We start from the raw sequence: 17630 nt of genomic DNA, 5'->3' as shown, positions 1-17630 counted from the left end.
CTTAACCTGCACAGAGGCCAATCCCCTTTCACAGGGGAGAGCACCTGGGGCCAAACCCATGCCCCAGCCAGTGCCATGGAAATCCATGGCAGGAATTTGGCCACAGCAGCATTTCAGGCAAGCCTTGTGCCTTTCCCACCTTCATGTTCAACAGGATCTGTCCTTGCTGCAGGGATCTGTGGTGGCCCTGCAAGGGAGGGTGGTTAAATATTGATGCTTTAGCAGCTTATGCTTCTAATACTCTTTAAATTATGCACATTTTGGAGGTTCATCATCAACTGAGCCTCTTCCAGCTGCACGGGGGGGGGTGTTCAGTAGCTCCTTGTTGATTTCTGCCTCAACCTTTGAATTCCTGTGGCTGGATGCACCTTGGTGCCTTGGCAAGGTAAACAGATCCACAGCCTTCATCTGAGCACCCCTGGTTGGTGGCCATAAATGTGTAATGAGCTACTCAGCAGCCTCAGAACTAGGGCTGCTTAACAATCATTAGTTCCTTCCCTCACAGCTTCCATAAGCCTCTGGGTAGCAGGCCAGGGCCAATTAGGTTGTGCTTGGGAAATTGCAGAATGAGGAGGAAAAGGCTGAGCTGCCAGAGACAGGTGAAAGTTGGAGCTGGCCTAAGACTGAGTCATGTCTGTGGTCTGTCTGAGGTGGAGAGCTGAGGACTGGAGGCAGCCTGAGGGGAATCTGTCTTTATTTTGCACCCTTGTGGAGTCTTGCAGCTGGTGCTGAGGTGACCTCCCTGTGCCTGTGCCACCATGGCAGTGGGGCTGGACTGCAGGGCTGCCACAGCCTCGCTTGTGCTCTGCAGACCTGCCCAGCACCACCCAGCAGGACACACCATGAGAGCTTTGGTGAATGAAGTGGGATTGGAAAGGTCTTGTGGAAAGATGCCTGGCCAGTGAGCCACTGAAATCCCTAGGAGCAAGGGTGGCTGCTGTGACAGTGACAGAATGGGCTGAGAGTGCCACACAGCTGCCAGCTCTTGTTGCTGGAGCCCAGCCCTGGGAGGCTTTCAGAGCCTGGCTTGGCATTTCCCTCTCTGCAGCCCTGAATGGAGCATCCCTGGACCCAGCTCCCTGCCCTGCTGCCTGTTGGGATGAGCCCCAGGCAGCACAGAGCCCTGGGGAAGGAGCTGGGCAGCTCTCAAGTGCTCTTTCTATTGCCACTGCACTCGGGGTGAGGGCTTCCCTCCACTGGTAGCCTTTACTCTCTAGAAACCTGGGAAGTGATCCCTTTATCCCAGGGGCACCCCCTCCTGTGTGGCTGGGATCTCTCTGGGGGTGGTGAACAGGCTCTGTGCTGCTTGTGCAAAGTGCAGTGAGAGGAGGAGGCAGCACTGGCACTCAGCACTGGCACTCAGCACCGGCACTCAGCACTGGTCAGGCCATACCTTGAGTCCTGTGTCCATTTCTGGGCCCCTCAGTTTAAGAAGGACATTGAGAGAGCTGAAGGTGTCCAGAGAAGGGCAAGGAGGCTGAGGAGGGGTCTGGAGCACAGCCCTGGGAGGAGAGGCTGAGGGAGCTGGGGTTGCTTAGCCTGGAGAAGAGGAGGCTCAGGGGAGACCTTCTTGCTCTCTCCAACTCCCTGAAGGGAGGTTGTAGCCAGGTGAGGGTTGGTCTCTTCTCCCAGGCAAGCAGCACCAGAACAAGAGGACACAGCCTCAAGCTGTGCCAGGGGAGGTTTAGGCTGGAGCTGAGGAGAAAGTTCTTCCCAGCAAGAGGAATTGGCCATAGGGATGTGCTGCTCAGGGAGGTGGTGGAGTCCCCATCCCTGGAGGGGTTCAGAAGAGGCTTGGATGTGGCACTTGGAGCCAGGGTTCAGCTGTTAGGTATCAGGCACTGAGTTGGACTTGCTGATCTCTGAGGTCTTTCCCAACCTGGCTGATTCTGTGATTCTTCTCACCTGCACTCAGCCCCCAGCAGGCAGCAGCAGCTCCTGCTGATGAGCACAGCTCCTGCTGGGCAGAGGAACTGCCTGGAGGCCAAGCCAGCTCTCAGCTGTGTCCTATCCCCCTCTGGATTGCCAAGGGCCACAGGAAATTGGCTGAGGTGAGGCCCTCCTGGGGTGGATAAAAGTCGAGGAGGTGACTCCTCTTGCTCCTTGTCCTTGTGTGAGCTGAGTTTCTGGAGCTGGCTGAGCCTGGGTGAGAGGCTTGGGTGGGTGAGAGGTTTGGGTAGGTGAGAGCTGGCTTCCTGCTGCTGAAGGACCTCCTTGATTCTGTGTTTTGCACCGAGCTCGAGGGCTGTGTGGGCTCTGCCTACGAGAAAATCGCTAATGAAGGATCCGTTGGTTCTTCTCCAGGCGCTTCTGGGGCCGTCAGGCGGGAGCTGTGCCTCTGAAGAGGGAGCTGATCGGCTTCTAGGAGGCAGCATTGGGTTTGCAGCAGAGCTGCTGGCGCCGGGAGAGGAGGACGGCAACGCAGACGGTAAAAATAACAGATGGGAGGCAGAGGGGGGAGGAGAATGGAGGCACCAGCGAATTGTCAAACCCATCCACACTGCTCCTGCAGAGAAAAGAAGGCAACAAAACCGCTTCTGAAGTCACAAGCACCGGGTGGCTGTCGCGGGGGGGAGGGGGGAAAAACCTGTTTGATTTTGCTGTTGGGTGGTGGTGCTGCTGCTGTTTGCAGGGGAAGCCTTGGAGCTGAAGGGCCCTGAAGGAGCAGCAGTGATTGGTGTGGCAGGGAAGCTGTGACACCATCAGCTGCTGCCGAGGAGCAGTTTTGGTGTGGAGGCTTCAGGATGACTCTTTCTTTCTTTCTTCCCTTCAACCCACACTGCACATGTTAATGTTCCCCTCGTGCCAGTGCAATTGCTTCTAGAGCAAGAGCAGAATATCAGCCCAATGATTTCAGAGGCATGAAGGGAAAGAGCCCCCCCCCCCCCCCCAAAGGGCAGCTGAGTGGGGAAATGGAAGCACAGATAGGTGCTGGGGTCTTCTGGAGGGCTCCTGCCTGTGTGTGCTGGAGGTGGGCAGCCTGCAGGCAGCATTCCCAGAGGGGTGAGGTGGTGTAGAACCCTTGTGAGGCCCTGGGTGGGTGATGTGGAGGCTGTTGCTGTGCTGCTGTCATGGGGCTGAAAGCCATGAGCCCACCCTGCTGCCCTCTGTGTGTTGCTCAGCACTCACCATGTTCATCATGCTCCTCACACTCATGATGCTCACCGTGTTCACTGTGCCACTGTGTTTGCCAGAGAGACAATGACTCCAGAGAAAGCTGGGGAGGGACTTGGGGCTATTCTGTCTGGAGAAGAGGTGACCTTCTTGTGGCCTTCCAGGATCTGCAGGGGGCTACAGGAAAGCTGGGGAGGGACTTTTGAGGGTGTCAGGGGATGGAGCAGAACTATAAATGGGGAGACTGAGATTGGATGTGAGGAAGAAGTTGTTCCCCAGGAGGGTGGTGAGAGCCTGGCACAGGTTGCCCAGGGAGGTGGTGGAAGCCTCCTGCCTGGAGGTGTTTGCAGCCAGGCTGGAGGTGGCTGTGAGCAGCCTGCTGTGGTGTGAGGTGTCCCTGATGATCCTTGAGGACCCTTCCAACCCTGGCAATTCTATGATGGCTCAACACCCCTGAGCAGACCCTGGCTTTGAGGACTTCACTGGCTGGTGAGCTCATGGCCCTCAGCTCATTGTGAATGCTGCTGCAGGGGTGAAGGGTGCTGGAGGCTGTGAGCACCACAAAGACCGCTGAAAAAAGACCCAACTGAGAGACCAGGTCCATTGGAGCACCTAAATATCATCCAGCCAGCACCCTGCTTCCAGCAGAAGGTGGGGAAGTGCCAAGTGAGCCATGCCCACAAATCAGCCTCCCAGTTGCTGGTAATTAGCAGATTAGAGACTCCCTGAGCCAGAAGTTGCTTTGGGACCAAGGGGCTTAATAGCCATGGAGAGGTTTCTCCTCTGCATGAGCTCAATCCCTCTTTGAACCCATTTATCCTCCTGTCTCACAGTTTAACTGCCCTGTGCCTGAGGATTTGACTGGGGTGCCCCTTTCCCTGCTCTGAGCAGGAGGAGCAGACGTTCTCAGTCTCACCTTCCTCACACCATTCAGCCCAAAGCCTCATGGCAGGCTTCCTGCACCATCTGATGCTTGTCAGTGCCTCACCTTCTGAAGGCTCTGGGCTGGGAGTCTGTTTGCTCTTCCTTGATGATTTTGTCAGTGCACGAAGGAGGTAGGGATGAGATCTGAGCAGGTTCTGAAGCCTCTCTCCAGAAGGTAAACAAAGACCCTCGAGTGACTTCCCGTGGTGGGGCTTCAGGATTTGAAGCTGATCTCACATTTGTGGCAGAGAGGAGGAGCTGCTGGCTGCAGTGGTGTGTGCTTGGCAGTAGGCAGTGCAGGGGGGGAAGGGGAAGCAGTGGAGAGGAGGGGGAAGGGGAAGCAGTGGAGAGGAGGGGGAAGGGGAAGCAGTGGAGAGGAGGGGGAAGGGGAAGCAGTGGAGAGGAGGGGGAAGGGGAAGCAGTGGAGAGGGAGGGGAAGGGGAAGCAGTGGAGAGGGAGGGGAAGGGGAAGCAGTGGAGAGGGAGGGGAAGGGGAAGGGGAAGCAGTGGAGAGGGAGGGGAAGGGGAAGCAGTGGAGAGGGAGGGGAAGGGGAAGGGGAAGCAGTGGAGAGGGAGGGGAAGGGGAAGGGGAAGCAGTGGAGAGGGAGGGGAAGGGGAAGGGGAAGCAGTGGAGAGGGAGGGGAAGGGGAAGGGGAAGCAGTGGAGAGGGAGGGGAAGGGGAAGCAGTGGAGAGGGAGGGGAAGGGGAAGCAGTGGAGAGGGAGGGGAAGGGGAAGCAGTGGAGAGGGAGGGGAAGGGGAAGCAGTGGAGAGGGAGGGGAAGGGGAAGCAGTGGAGAGGGAGGGGAAGGGGAAGCAGTGGAGAGGGAGGGGAAGGGGAAGCAGTGCAGGGGAAGAGGGGAAGCAGTGCAGGGGAAGGGGAAGCAGTGCCTGGGCTCTGGGGAGCTTCCCCAGCACAGAGGTGAACAGATGGGGCTGGAGGGTGTCCAGGTTCCCTCGTGGTTCAGCAGCCCAGGTGCTGCTAGAGGAGAGCTCCCAGCCTGCCAGCAGGGTGTCAGGGACTCAGTGCTGTGTCTGTGCTTGTGAGCTCTGCAGAGTTCAGCAGGAGCTGAGCTCAGGCCAGAGGGCTGCTGTGTGCCACGGGCTGAAGCCACTTGCTGTTTGCTGCAAGAGGCTTCTCTGCTCAGCTCCAAGCCTTCCTGTGAGCCAAAGCCATGTCTAGGAGTTAACCCAAAGTCATCTCCCCTGCAGGACTGACCTTGTACACCCTGATCCTCAACAGTGTGCAGCAGAGAGGGCTAACACAAGTCCAACCCACTGCAAACAGGCCTTGGAGAGCAGAGCAGGCAGGGATGGGAGGCTGCAGGGCAGAGGACCAGCCCCATCCTCCCCAGCCCCTCCAGAGGGGTGACAAATGCACTGAAAACCTTTGAGATCTGCTGTGCTGAGGGGGAAGAAGCAGAGAGCACAGGGTTTGGCACCTTGATTCCCCCCCTAGACACCCCTGAGCTGGAGAACTGCCTCTCTGTCCTGCAAGGTTGGCACTCTTGCTCTGAATGTCATCGTTCTGCCTGATCCACAGAGCTCACTTCAGGGTCACAGCACTTGGAGCACTGCTCTGGAGCATGAGGAGGGGTCAGGCAGGGCTGGGTGTTGGAACAGCCATTCTGCTGCACTCTGCCATGGGTGCAATTAGAGATGCAGCTTTGAAGTCAAATGTGGAAAACAGGACTGCTGGGGGGGTGAGGAGGGGAAAGGGAGGAGAGAGGAAAAGACATTGCTTGGAAGCTGCTCCTGCAGAGGTAAGCACCAGGGTCATGCCCAGCTCAGCAGGGTGAAGCCCAGCCTGTGCCAGCTGGGTCTCTCTCTCCTCTCTGTCCAGGGGTGTTCCAGTGCCAGGCCTGCTGCAGTTTGTGGTGGGGGTTGGAGCACAGGGAATGCCTGAGGACTTCAGGGGGTGCTGTCACCTCTCTGCAGCACACACAGAGCTGTAGCAGGGTGAGGGCACCAAGCCACCATGGCCTCTCCCAGCCCTTTTCCTTCTGCCTGGCCTGTGCTGGCCATGCCCTGGAGACAACCATGGTCTGGCAGTGAGAAGTGGCAACAAGGCTGATGCTGGGCTCGGTGGACAGGCCTGGGGGTGGCTTCACTTTCTTAGGAGTGGCACCTTGAGGGAGCATGAGAGCTGCTGCACCCAGGGCTGCTCAGTGCCTCCCTCAAGAGTCTCCCAGCTTCTAGCCCTGGCACAGCTGCAGGGGCTGGGGCTGGTGGGCTGGTGCCCTCGGGATGCTGGGTGCCCTCAGGATGCTCTCCTGCACTCCTCCTGTGGAAGGGCAAGGGTTGAGTGTTCCATTTTGCAGGTTTGAGGGTATCAGGATCTGCCTGGGGTCAGGAGCAGGTGGCAGTGATGTTTCCTCATCCTCTCCTTCCTTTGCTCATGGTTGGAAAGCTTTTTAATTCCTTTCTTTCATTGTTTTTCAGTGGAAGGGCAAAGGACTAAACCTCCCAAGCTGCTCAGGACTAAGCCTCCTGAGCTGCTGCTGCTCTCTCCCTGATTTTATGCAAAGATATTCTTGTTTAGAACAGCAGCAAGTCAGAATTAGACTTTCCCCAGAATTAGACTTGCTGGCAGTTCCATGAGTCCTTGCCTGCCAGAGCAAAGGAGTGAGTAAAGGCTGGAGTGACCTTGGCCTGGATGGACAAGTGTTGGCCTGGATGGACAAGTGTTGGCCTGGATGGACAAGTGTTGGCCTGGATGGACAAGTGTTGGCCTGGATGACCTCTGAGGTCTTTTCCAAGCTGCTTGACTCTGTGACCTCCTTGTCCCTGCAGTCTCCTGCATTTCATGGAACCACAGAATGGCTCAGGCTGGAAGGGACCTCAGAGCTCATCCCCCTCCAACCTCCCCACTGTGGGCAGGGACACCTCTCACCTAGACCCAGCTGCTCATGGCCTCATCCAGCCTGGCCTTGGACACCCCCAGAATCATAGACTCAACAAGGCTGGAGAAGACCTCAAAGATCATCAAGGCCAACCTGCCACCCAAGCCCTTATGCCTAGGAGCCCCTGGCACCAAGTGCCATGTCCAATCCCCTCCTGAACACCTCCAGCTGTGCTGAGGAAGAGGAGCAGGGCTGTGGAGTCTCCCTCTCTGGAGGCTTTCAAGACCCACCTGGCTGGGGGTGGCTCTGTGCAACCTGCTGTGGTGTGAGGTGTCCCTGCCCATGGCAGGGGCTTGGAACTGGATCATAGAATCAGTAAGGTTGGAGAAAGACCTCAGAGATCACCAAGTCCAACATCCCACCCAACACCTCCTGACTAAACCCTGGCTCCCAGTGCCACATCCAATCCCCTCTTGAACACCTCCAGGGACGGGGACTCCACCACCTCCCTGGGCAGCACATCCCAGTGGCTACCAACTCTCTCAGTGAAGAAGGGAGGAGGCAGCCACAACCCTTTGGCCTCTCTGCAGTGCTGGGGGTGTGAGTGGAGTTGTTTGTTGGGTTTTTGGGGCTTGGGTTGCCAGGACAATGCCTGATCATGGTTTGCTGTGGTGCTTAAAGCATTGCAGTGTGGTTTACATTTAAATAGAAATGAGGCCTCCTTGAAGGAAATTTATTCCACTTGGCTTTGCACATTGATGATGAAAGAACCTGGTTCCATTGCTGCTGCTGCTGCTTTTCTCCCCCCTCCTTTCTTTTGGTCCCATTCTGAGCAGTCTCTCATTAGGTTTGCCTCTTTTTTTTTCTCCTTTTATTGCTTTTCATATCCATGATGATTTGTGTCAGCAGAATGGTTACAGAGACAGACAGCTGATTATCAGCTGGAAGGGAAGAAACAGAGCACAAGAATGGCTGCTAAGGAAAGGAAAAAAAGGGAAGGGGAAGGTAATTAACAGTGGGTGCCAGAGTGGAAATGAATCACTGAAGTGTCAGGGCTGGAAGGGAGCTCAAGGCTCAGCCAGCTCCAACCCCCTGCCATGGGCAGGGACACCTCACACCACAGCAGGTTGCTCACAGCCACCTCCAGCCTGGCTGCAAACACCTCCAGGGATGAGGCTTCCACTACCTTCCTGGGCAGCCTGTGCCAGGCTCTCACCACCCTCATGAGCCTGGCCAGCCCCACTGCATCCCCTGGGCTGGAGCAGGGACCAGAACAAGAGGACACAGTCTCAGGCTGCGCCAGGGGAGGTTTAGGTTGGATGTTAGGAAGAAGTTCTATACAGAGAGAGTGATTGCCCATTGGAATGGGCTGCCTGGGGAGGTGGTGGAGTCACCATCCCTGGAGGTGTTCAGGAGGAGACTTGCTGGGGTGCTTGGTGCCATGGGTTAGTTGTTTAGGTGGGTTGGATTGGTTGATGGGTTGGACACCATGATCTTGAAGGTCTCTTCCAACCTGGTTTGTTATTATTACTGTAAGCATCACTCCATGCCTGGCACCCATGGCCCCAGGCCCTCTGTGTGCTTGGGACTGTGTCATTCCCACCTGCCAGAGGGAGGCTTGGCTGGGGCTGGTGGGATTTGGTCTCTCTGTCCATCATGCAGAGCTGCCCATGGCAAATCCATTATCAGCGAGGTGATGGACATCCCCCTGCCTCCTCCTCCCTTGGGGATGGACAGCCCCCTGCCTCCTCCTCCTCCATGGGGACCCTGGCCAACAGAAAGAGCTGTGACCACCTTGGCTTGGTCAACACCTGTGCAAGCAGCCTCCCCTGCCTTTTTGTTGCCACTACCTGGCCACCTTCTCTGCCTTTTGACCTCTGCCAGCATCTCTCCCTTCATCAGGACTTCACCAGGAAGCCCAACCCCAACCCCACCGAATTCCTTCTCCCTTGTGCAGTACCCAAAGGCCTCACTTGGTGCTGGCAGGGGCTCAAACTTCTCAGGAGCTGTGGCTTAAAAAAAAAGACAAATTGAGGCTGGATCTGACTCAAATGCAAAGTTCCATATTTTAATGTTTTATCACCTCCCCATCTCACCTCCTTCTTTAATTTCCTGAGTGACTCTGGTGCCCAGATCACCAGATCCCCCACCCTGCTCCCTCCCAGGCTTCTCTCCTTGTCACTTCATTTCAGGGAGGAGCAGATGAGCAAGAAGCAGCAACACACTGGAGCTTGGCACCTAATGGCTCACCTCAGATCACCAGGAGGAGAGGGAAGGGGGGGAAATAAAGCCATGGTTGAATAGGGATCAGCCAGCAGAAACATTTCTCTCTAATGCAGTGGTAAACCAGCTGGAGTCTGGCCAGCTGGTTGCATTTTCCCCTTGTCTGAATTCCAGCAGGTTCTTCACTCAAGGCCACTGCACTCTGAGCAGGAGCTTGCTTGGTGACCTTAGCAGGTAAGGATGCTTGGCAGGTTTAAGCTTTTTCCCTCTTAAAAGCTCCATAGTGTGGCAGGAGAGCCACAGGGCAGTGGTGCCAAGGGGTAATTGCTCAGCTCTCAGACAGGGGAGGAGGTCTAGTGGTTGCTTTCCCAAGGTAAGAGCATTTTTCCACCCCCACAAAGGTCCAGCAACAAAGGCTCAGAGCAGCACCACTTCATTCAGACCCCAGCAGGACCCACAGCTCCTCCTGCAGCGAGGGCAGCTGGGCACCAGCAAAGCAACTGCTGGGCTGGGGCAGGCTGGGGCTGTGGTCCCAGCTGACCTTGTCTGCCCCAGGCCAGCTTGGTGATGCCTCCAGCCCGGAGGTCACAGCTGCAAAGCATGGTCTGGGCTCCCTGAAGCTGTTTGCAGCAGGCATCTCCAAGGGGGCACTGATGGGAGTAAAAGTAACTGGTGTCCTTGCAAAGGAAGAACTGATGAGGGGGGGTGGGAGAGGAAGGGGGCAGCCAGGCAGTTCCTCTAATCTAGGTGCACAACCAACAGAGCAGCAGCTGCCAAGTACCTGTGTTTGGGAATAGAATAGAATAGAATAGAATAGAATAGACCAGACCATGTTGGAAAAGACCTTTGAGGTCACCAAGTGCAAGCTATCACCCAACACCATCTGATCAACTAAACCATGGCACCAAGGGCCTCATCCAGGCTCTGCTTAACACCTCCAGGTGGCTACAACCTCTCTTCAGGGAGTTGTTAGAGGGCAATAAGGTCTCCCCTGAGCCTCCCCTTCTGCAGGCTAAGCAACCCCAGCTCCCTCAGCCTCTCCTCACAGGGCTTTATCTTAAATTTAAGGTAAAGCAGAGGGAGTCTGAGGAAGCCAAGACACTGAACAGCCTAAACTCTTCAACTTTCAGACCAGAGCCCAGGCTTAATAGACTACTAACTATTAACTTCTCCACCCAGAGTCTTGGAGAACTCCCTGAAGGGAGGTTGTAGCCAGGTGGGGGTTGGTCTCTTCTCCCAGGCAGCCAGCACCAGAACAAGAGGACACAGTCTCCAGCTGTGCCAGGGGAGGTTTAGGCTGGAGGTGAGGAGGAAGTTCTTCCCAGCAAGAGAGATTGGCCCTTGGGATGTGCTGCCCAGGGAGGTGGTGGAGTCACCATCCCTGGAGGTGTTCAAGAGGGGATTGGATGTGGCACTTGGAGCCAGGGTTTAGTAGTCAGGAGGTGTTGGGTGACAGGTTGGACTTGATGATCTCTGAGGTCTCTTCCAACCTTAGTGCTGCTGTGATGCTAAGTGTGCTGCTGGTGCTGCTGCAGTGTGAGGTGTCCCTGCCCATGGCAGGGGAGCTGGAACTGGCTGATCCTTGAGGTCCCTTCCACCCCTGGCAATTCTCTGTCTCCCAGCTGGGGCATCAGCCCCTGGCTGGTTTGGTTCAGTTCTCCCAGCTCCACAGTCCCCTGGAGCAGGAGGCTGCTTCCCTGCTGGATTGCTCCCATGCTCTTTGGAGGCTGTTCCTGAAAGGTACAGAATCCATCAGGGCAACTCAGTGGCAAGAGAAGACAGAGACCCAAGCGGGGGGGGGGGGGGCTGAGGGGGGGGAGGCAGGAAAACAGCACTTAGAGAGCTAAATGCAGAGCAGTGCTGCCTCTCCCTGCCTGGCAAAGAGAGATTTTTATGCAGTTTTTTGGCATTTACAAATCCTTTGTGAAAAGGTCACCCTGCACTTGGAATCTTATTGGTACAGAAGAATGGCCCAGAAAATGTCACATCTCTTTAGGGTGGCATTTACACAGCAGCAGTGACTCAGCACCCAGCTGCTCAGGGCAGGAGGGCTGCAGCCAGCCCCGGGCACTGCCAGCCCCTGCTGGGAGAAGTGGCCCCGGGCAGGGGGATTCCAGTGCCACAAAGGGATGACCTTTATCACCCTGCTGAGGGCAAGGGGATGGCTGCTAGGGGGGGAAAGTTCTGCTGGCTGAGGGCTGAGGAGCTCTGGCTGCAGCATTGGGTTGGGGCAACTGTGGCCACCTTGTGCCCTTTGTCCCCTCCTCAGGAGCAGCAGCCACCCCCTCAAGGGTGCTCACCTGAGGGCTCTCCTGATGTTTGTAAAACACTTGCAAGAGGGAGATGTGCTCCAGAGCTGCTGGGCACTGAGTTACAGCCACCTCAGAGGGGTCTGTTAAATGTCTGCAGAGGGCTTTGAGCTCTGGGGGTGCTGGGGCTGGCCATGGTGATGCTGCCCTGCACACTTGGTGCTCCAGGACACTGAGCCAGAGTTGTGGCCCCACAGCTGCAGCCCTGTGCTGGTGTCAGGAGCTGCTGCATCAGCTCCAGTACCTCTGCTCCTGCCACTGAGCACTTGGCTGCTCTCTTTGTAAAAGGATTTTTGTGGCTGGACACCCTGGCCCCCAGAGATGTTCCAGGGAAGGTGCTGGGAGGTCCACAGAAGGCCACACCACAGGCACAAGAGGGCACACAGCACCTCTGCATCAAAGGGGACAGCACTGGCAGGTCCATCAGGGTTGCCACTCAGGAGGGAGGGAGTAGGGCACTGTGCTTCTAAACCTGAGCCACAGCAGCTCCCCTGGCCCCCTCTGCTCTGCCTCTTGTTGGGATACCTGCACAAACCCATCTTTGATTTGCCTTGAGGGGTACCAAGTCCCCCAACACTCTCCTGGTCCCTGGCCCCCTCCCTAGCTGAGACACTTCACCACCACCTCCAGACCAGGACAGGACTGCCAGCAGCGCTTGAAAAAGCAGGAACTGCTCAGCCTCTCTCTTGTGACCCCAACCCCAGCCCAAACCTTCACTGGAATCTAACCCTCCCTGCACCAAGAAATACCCCACCAACAGCTCCCACCCCTGCCAGCTAGACCAGCACCAAACCCCTTTCAGATCTAGCCCCACAGGAAGCTTTTCAGCCCCTCTGCTCCCCTCAATGGTTTTCAGTTGCCCCTGCCCCAGTCTGCTCCCACCTGCCAGCCCCACGCCCAGGGGCTGCCTCCCACCCCCATGCTCCAACCCTCTGCCCCCCTCCAGCCTCCCTCCACGGTTCCACACCCCCCTCACCTTCCCTGCTCTTCCTCCCCCAGAGTCACTTTGTCATCTGCTGGTGCTGACAGGTGGCCACAGCCCCGGCCCTGGCTGCAGCAGTGATTTATTACTGCAGGCCCTGCACAGCTCCCCAAAGAGAGCCATCTCTGCTGCTCTGCCTGCCACTGGCACTTGCAGACAGTCGACCATTGCTCTTGCAACCTTTAGCTCGCAGCTTTTCCCTTCCTGGGCAGCTCTAGGAGCTCACAAAATGCAGCTGGGCTTCCAGGGCTGGAGGGAAAAGTCCTCTTTGCCCAGACACCCTCAGCTGCAGCCCTTGGGAGAGGGGGGCAAAACCCCAGCAGCTCCTGGCCCTTTCTTGGCTGTAGGGATTCATCCCTTCCTAAGAGCTGGCCTGTCTGGGTCCTGCTGGATGACCTTTGGTCAGCAAGGACAGGAGGGCTTGGCTGTGCTCAGGAGGGGCTGGACACTGCTCCCAGCACTGACCACAGCCTGCCTGAGCGGGGCTGAGGGCGCAGAGCACAGCTCCATGCTTGGGCTGAGCACTTTCTCACCTGCACCCAGGCCTGAGCCCACCTGGGAGGAGGCGCTGTGGGCCCCAGCACACTCCAGGCACAGGGGCTGTGAGGAGGTGAGGCAGTCCCTGGGGTGCAGGGCTGAGGCACAGGGGAGCTGCTGCTGGCACCAACAGAGCCAGGCCTGTGCTGCTCACACTCCTGCAGGCTGCGAGGAAGCAGAGGGCAGGGTGAGCGGGGCAAGGGGAGGGGCAAAGGGGCAGGGCGGTGGGGCAAGGAAGGGGCAGGGCAGGGTAAGGGGTGGGGCAGAGGTGGGGCAATGGGGTGGGGCAATGGGGCAGAGGGAGGGGCAAAGGGGCAGAGGGAGGGGCAGAGGTGGGGCAAGGGAGGGGCAGAGGTGGGGCAAGGGAGGGGCAACGGGGTGGGGCAAGGGAGGGACAACGGGGCGGGGCAAGGGAGGGACAACGGGGCGGGGCAAGGGAGGGACAACGGGGCGGGGCAAGGGAGGGACAACGGGGCGGGGCAAGGGAGGGACAACGGGGCGGGGCAACGGGGCGGGGCAAGGGAGGGACAACGGGGCGGGGCAAGGGAGGGACAACGGGGCGGGGCAAGGGAGGGACAACGGGGCGGGGCAAGGGAGGGACAACGGGGCGGGGCAAGGGAGGGACAACGGGGCGGGGCAAGGGAGGGGCAATGGGGCGGGGCAAGGGAGGGGCAGGGTAACGGGGGGGTGAGGGGCAGGGTAAGGGGGGGGGCGAGGGGCAGGGCAGGCAAGGGGAGGGGTGAGGCAGGGCAAGGGAGGGGCCAAGCTTTTCCCCTGGAAATAAAACCCCTAGACCATAGGAAAAGGAAAAGTTTGCTCCTCATCTGCAGCCCAGCTTTGTGTTTCAGTCTCAACCTGCAGCCTTTCCTTGTGCTGGCAGCCAGCTCAGACACTGGAGGCAGCTGAAAAACTTCTTTTCAGCCCTGAAGCTCCCTGCTTCAGCAGGCAGAGATTAGAGGGTTAGGGATTCATTCTCAATTCTCCTTGATTCGAGATGAGGAAAGGACTTGAAAGAAAGGGAAAAAAAGGAGGAGGAGGAGGAAAAAAAAGACCTTTTGAAACTCCTTTTGCTTGTTAGAGACACTCAGGGAGCTTCACATCCTTCTCTTCTCCTGAGAGCCTGGAGGTATTTATAGTTCCTGCAGATTTAGCCTCAGCACATGCATGCACCCTGCTTAATGCCTGCTCCTCAGGTTGTCTCACACTGAGGCTTTTTTCCCTTCCCCTGTCACTGAGGGATGAAGGCTGTTGGGAGCTGTTTGAGCTCATGAGGGCCTCCTGGTGCTGGACCAAACAGTGATTCCCCGGCAGCTGTTCCCTCTGGGTACGTGGAGGGTGTCAGAGGGACCCAGCCTGACCCTGCTCCCGCATCCCACTGCACAGCTCCCTGCTGGAATGGTTTGGTGTAGCTCCACGCACATGGGTGAGCAGCCCTCAGCCTCCCACAGCAGCTGAGGCACATCCAAACAAACTTTAAAGGGAGATGATTTTGCCTCAGATGCCTCAACTCAGGGAGAGAAAACCAAACCCCCAAACCAACCCCAGCAAACTGGCCTGGGGAGGAGGCAGCTCAGCAAGTTTTGGCCTCTCCCTTCCACACTCCACAGGGCAGGAGCCTGGGGAAATTCCCCAAGCATCAGCCACAAAAGGGATTTAAAGGAATAAAAGGGGACACCATCAACCCCCACAGGACCTAAACCTTCTCCTCAGCACCCATGCTGAGGGAGAGCTGCTTTGGGACCCACCCTGTGCTGCAATAATCCTTTGGGGAAAGCATCCAAGACCTGGGCACAAGGACAGTGACGTTTTGCACCCTCAGGCTTCCCAGCTTAGCTGGGTCCAGGCTGAAGCTCTGCTCACACCCCTGCTCCAGCCCCTTTGATGGGCCCTGCCCCATGGTGCTGCTCCTCACAGCACCCTGTGCCAGGCTGCCTGGGTTATGAACAAGAACATTTCACCTTCCTGGGACCATCATAGCCTGGAGAGGGTGGGAAGCTCCCTGGGGCTGCAGACCATCGCTTGCTGCCCCTCCTGTCCTTCCTGCTGCCACAGACAGGAGGATGGGTCAGCAGCTCACCTCCTGCAAGGCTCTTCTCTTCCAGTGTGCCCTGGGGGTGACTCATTTTCCCTTGAATAGCTTTTGGCAGGCCTGAGGTATTTATTTTGGCCGAGGAGTGGGGATTGCTGTGAGCACATTGGGGACCCAGCAGCGCCTGTCAAGCCCCTGCCTGCCTGCTGCACCGGGCTTGGGCTGCCCTGCCCTGGCTCTGAGCATCCACCATCAATCACATCAAACTTCACAACCAACTCCAATCCCTTCCAGTTTAACAGCTGGCAGAGTGAAGCACTGTGCTGCTTGTGACATGTCACAGGCTGGCCCTGAGTGGTGCTGGCTCGCTCAACCTCCTCTAATCCACTGCAGCACTGCCGCTGTCCTCTGCTCTGCAGAGGAGCCAACCCGCTGTGTAAGAGCTCAGAGTGGGTTTGATGCACATGGCAAGGGTGAGTGGTTCCCAGGGGAACTCCTCCTCTGAGTGCAGAAGGCTGCCAGGAGTCCTGTGCCCAGTTCTGGGCTCCTCAATTTAAGAAGGACAATGAGAGACTTGAAGGTGTCCAGAGAAGGGCAACAAAGCTGGGGAGGGGTCTGGAGCACAGCCCTGGGAGGAGAGGCTGAGGGAGCTGGGGTTGCTTAGCCTGGAGAGGAGGAGGCTCAGGGGAGACCTTCTTGCTCTCTCCAACTCCCTGAAGGGAGGTTGGAGCCAGGTGGTGGTTGGGCTCTTCTGCCAGGCAAGCAGCAGCAGAACAAGAGGCCACAGTCTCAAGCTGTGCCAGGGGAGGTTTAGGCAGGAGGTGAGGAGAAAGTTCTTCCCAGCAAGAGAGATTGGCCCTTGGGATGTGCTGCCCAGGGAGGTGGTGGAGTCCCCATCCCTGGAGGTGCTCAAGAGGGGACTGGATGTGGCACTTGGAGCCATGGCTTAGCTAGTCAGGAGCTATTGGGTGATAGGTTGGACTTGGTGATCTCTGAGGCCTTTTCCAACCTGGTTGATCCTATGATCATTTCTTTTGTTTTTCACTCCCTGTGGGATTGCAGATTCCTGTCCCACCCTGTGACCTGAGCACTGATTTTACCCTGGGGGAGAGCCTGAGCCTGGATGCTCCTTGACACACAAACCCTCTCCCTCTAGCCCCCCAGGCACTGCTGCCCCCTCCCAGGCAGACCAAACCCTGCAAAGCCACCAGCAGCAGGCCCTTGGCAATCATCTCCACGGGCAGCACCCCCCCAAGAAAGGCTTTGATGGCAACACAACTGTGCTGCAAGCCCAGGGCTGGAGCCCTGCTTGACTCTCTAACCAGGTGCAGTGCATTCCCCTTCCAGCAGAGCCTCGGAGCCTGCACTGCACATTGCTGCTCCAAGCTGTTTTTAATTGAGGGTGGTTTTGTAACCCAGCTCCACGTGGGTTATGTGATAGATGGCAATGCCCTCAAGCCAGCTCTTTAAAAGCAGAGAGCTTCACAAATGTGCTTCATAAATAGCAATAGTTTCTGATTTCATAGCACAACAAGAACAAATCACCAGCTTCTCCCAGAGATAGATTAGTTCCCTGTAGACAATACATTGATCCTAGCAGATTTCCATCTATTTCCAGGCCTCTCAAAGAGCAGCCACTGCCATTCAATTACCATGCTCCATTAACCAACTTAAACCCTGCACAGTGCATGCTTTTAGCCAACAACAAGGCAGAGCAAACAACAACAACAGCAGGAAATGTTCAGCCACCTTGTTTGTGACAGGAAGGTAGTGGTAGGCCAGGGAGGGCTGGCAGAGCAGCACTGCATTGCCCCCACCCCTGCTGCTGGCAGCCACAGGCCAAGTCCCTGGGCAGGCAGTGCCTGGCCTGCCTGCCTCACCTCACTGCAAGTGGCACCACTCTGTCCCCTGTGCCACTGCCAAACCACAGCTGAGCAGGGGACAAGACCCAGCTGCTGCCCTTGGCTGCCCATCACTGCCCATGGCTGCCCCTGGTTGCCCATCACTGCCCCTGCTGCTGGGGCACCAGGCTGCCCAGGAGGAGCTACAAACCTGTTTGTCAGGTGCTTCAGCAGGGAAATGCCAAAGCCCTTCCTGGGCTGGAGAGCAGGCAGCCTCTGACAGCAGAGCTGAGCGTGACAAGAGCCTGCAGAGGCCGTGGTGACACAGAGGCACCGTGTGAGGCTTCAGCGCCCCTGCATGCTGTAAAGCCAGGGACTGATCTTCAGCTCAGCTCAGGGAAGTCTCTACACTGGCTCCTGGTCAGACAACAAGAGGCTGGCAACATTCAATGTCCCCCAGTCTCCCCCATCCCACCTCAGGTGTGTCTCACCATCACCCACCTGCTCCTTGGGGACAAGGCTTCGGTGTGATGAGGACCTGCTGCTGCCACCCAGGATGCTCAAGGTGTTACCTGAAACCACACAGACCACTGAGAGACCACAAACACACACAACTTCAGCATCCAGCTGCAGAGCCTGAGCTGGAGATCACCCCACACCTCTGTCTAGGGGTTATTGGTCTTCACAGTTGGAAGGTCCCTCATGAGCCACGCCAGCAACGAGCAGTGACAGCTCCTGCGCCTGCATGCACATCCCCCCCACCAGCTGAACACCATGCCAAAGAAATTATGTTTCCCATCATTTCTGGTGTCATCTTTGATTAATTTGCATC

The 17630-nt window shown here is 57.2% G+C and overlaps 1 long non-coding RNA gene across 1 annotated transcript in view; it reads right to left on the bottom strand.

Moving 5' to 3' along the window:
• Nucleotides 1-544: 544 nt before the first annotated feature.
• LOC137449398 (uncharacterized) overlaps nucleotides 545-17630 on the bottom strand; it is a 37260-nt gene continuing 20174 nt past the window's right edge. Inside the window, exons 3-4 of the long non-coding RNA XR_010989373.1 lie at nucleotides 17300-17370; nucleotides 545-2506 (exon numbers count right to left, since the gene is read on the bottom strand). This is a non-coding gene — a long non-coding RNA (uncharacterized lncRNA). The remainder of the gene's footprint in view (nucleotides 2507-17299; nucleotides 17371-17630) is intronic.

The sequence above is a fragment of the Melanerpes formicivorus genome, unplaced genomic scaffold (assembly GCF_026170545.1).
Source record: "Melanerpes formicivorus ecotype bairdi unplaced genomic scaffold, bMelFor1.0.p_v2 SCAF_29, whole genome shotgun sequence".
Classification (NCBI taxonomy): Eukaryota; Metazoa; Chordata; class Aves; order Piciformes; family Picidae; genus Melanerpes; species Melanerpes formicivorus.
The sequence above is the reverse complement of the archived record's forward strand: the minus strand, read 5'-3'. Positions and strand labels throughout refer to the sequence as shown.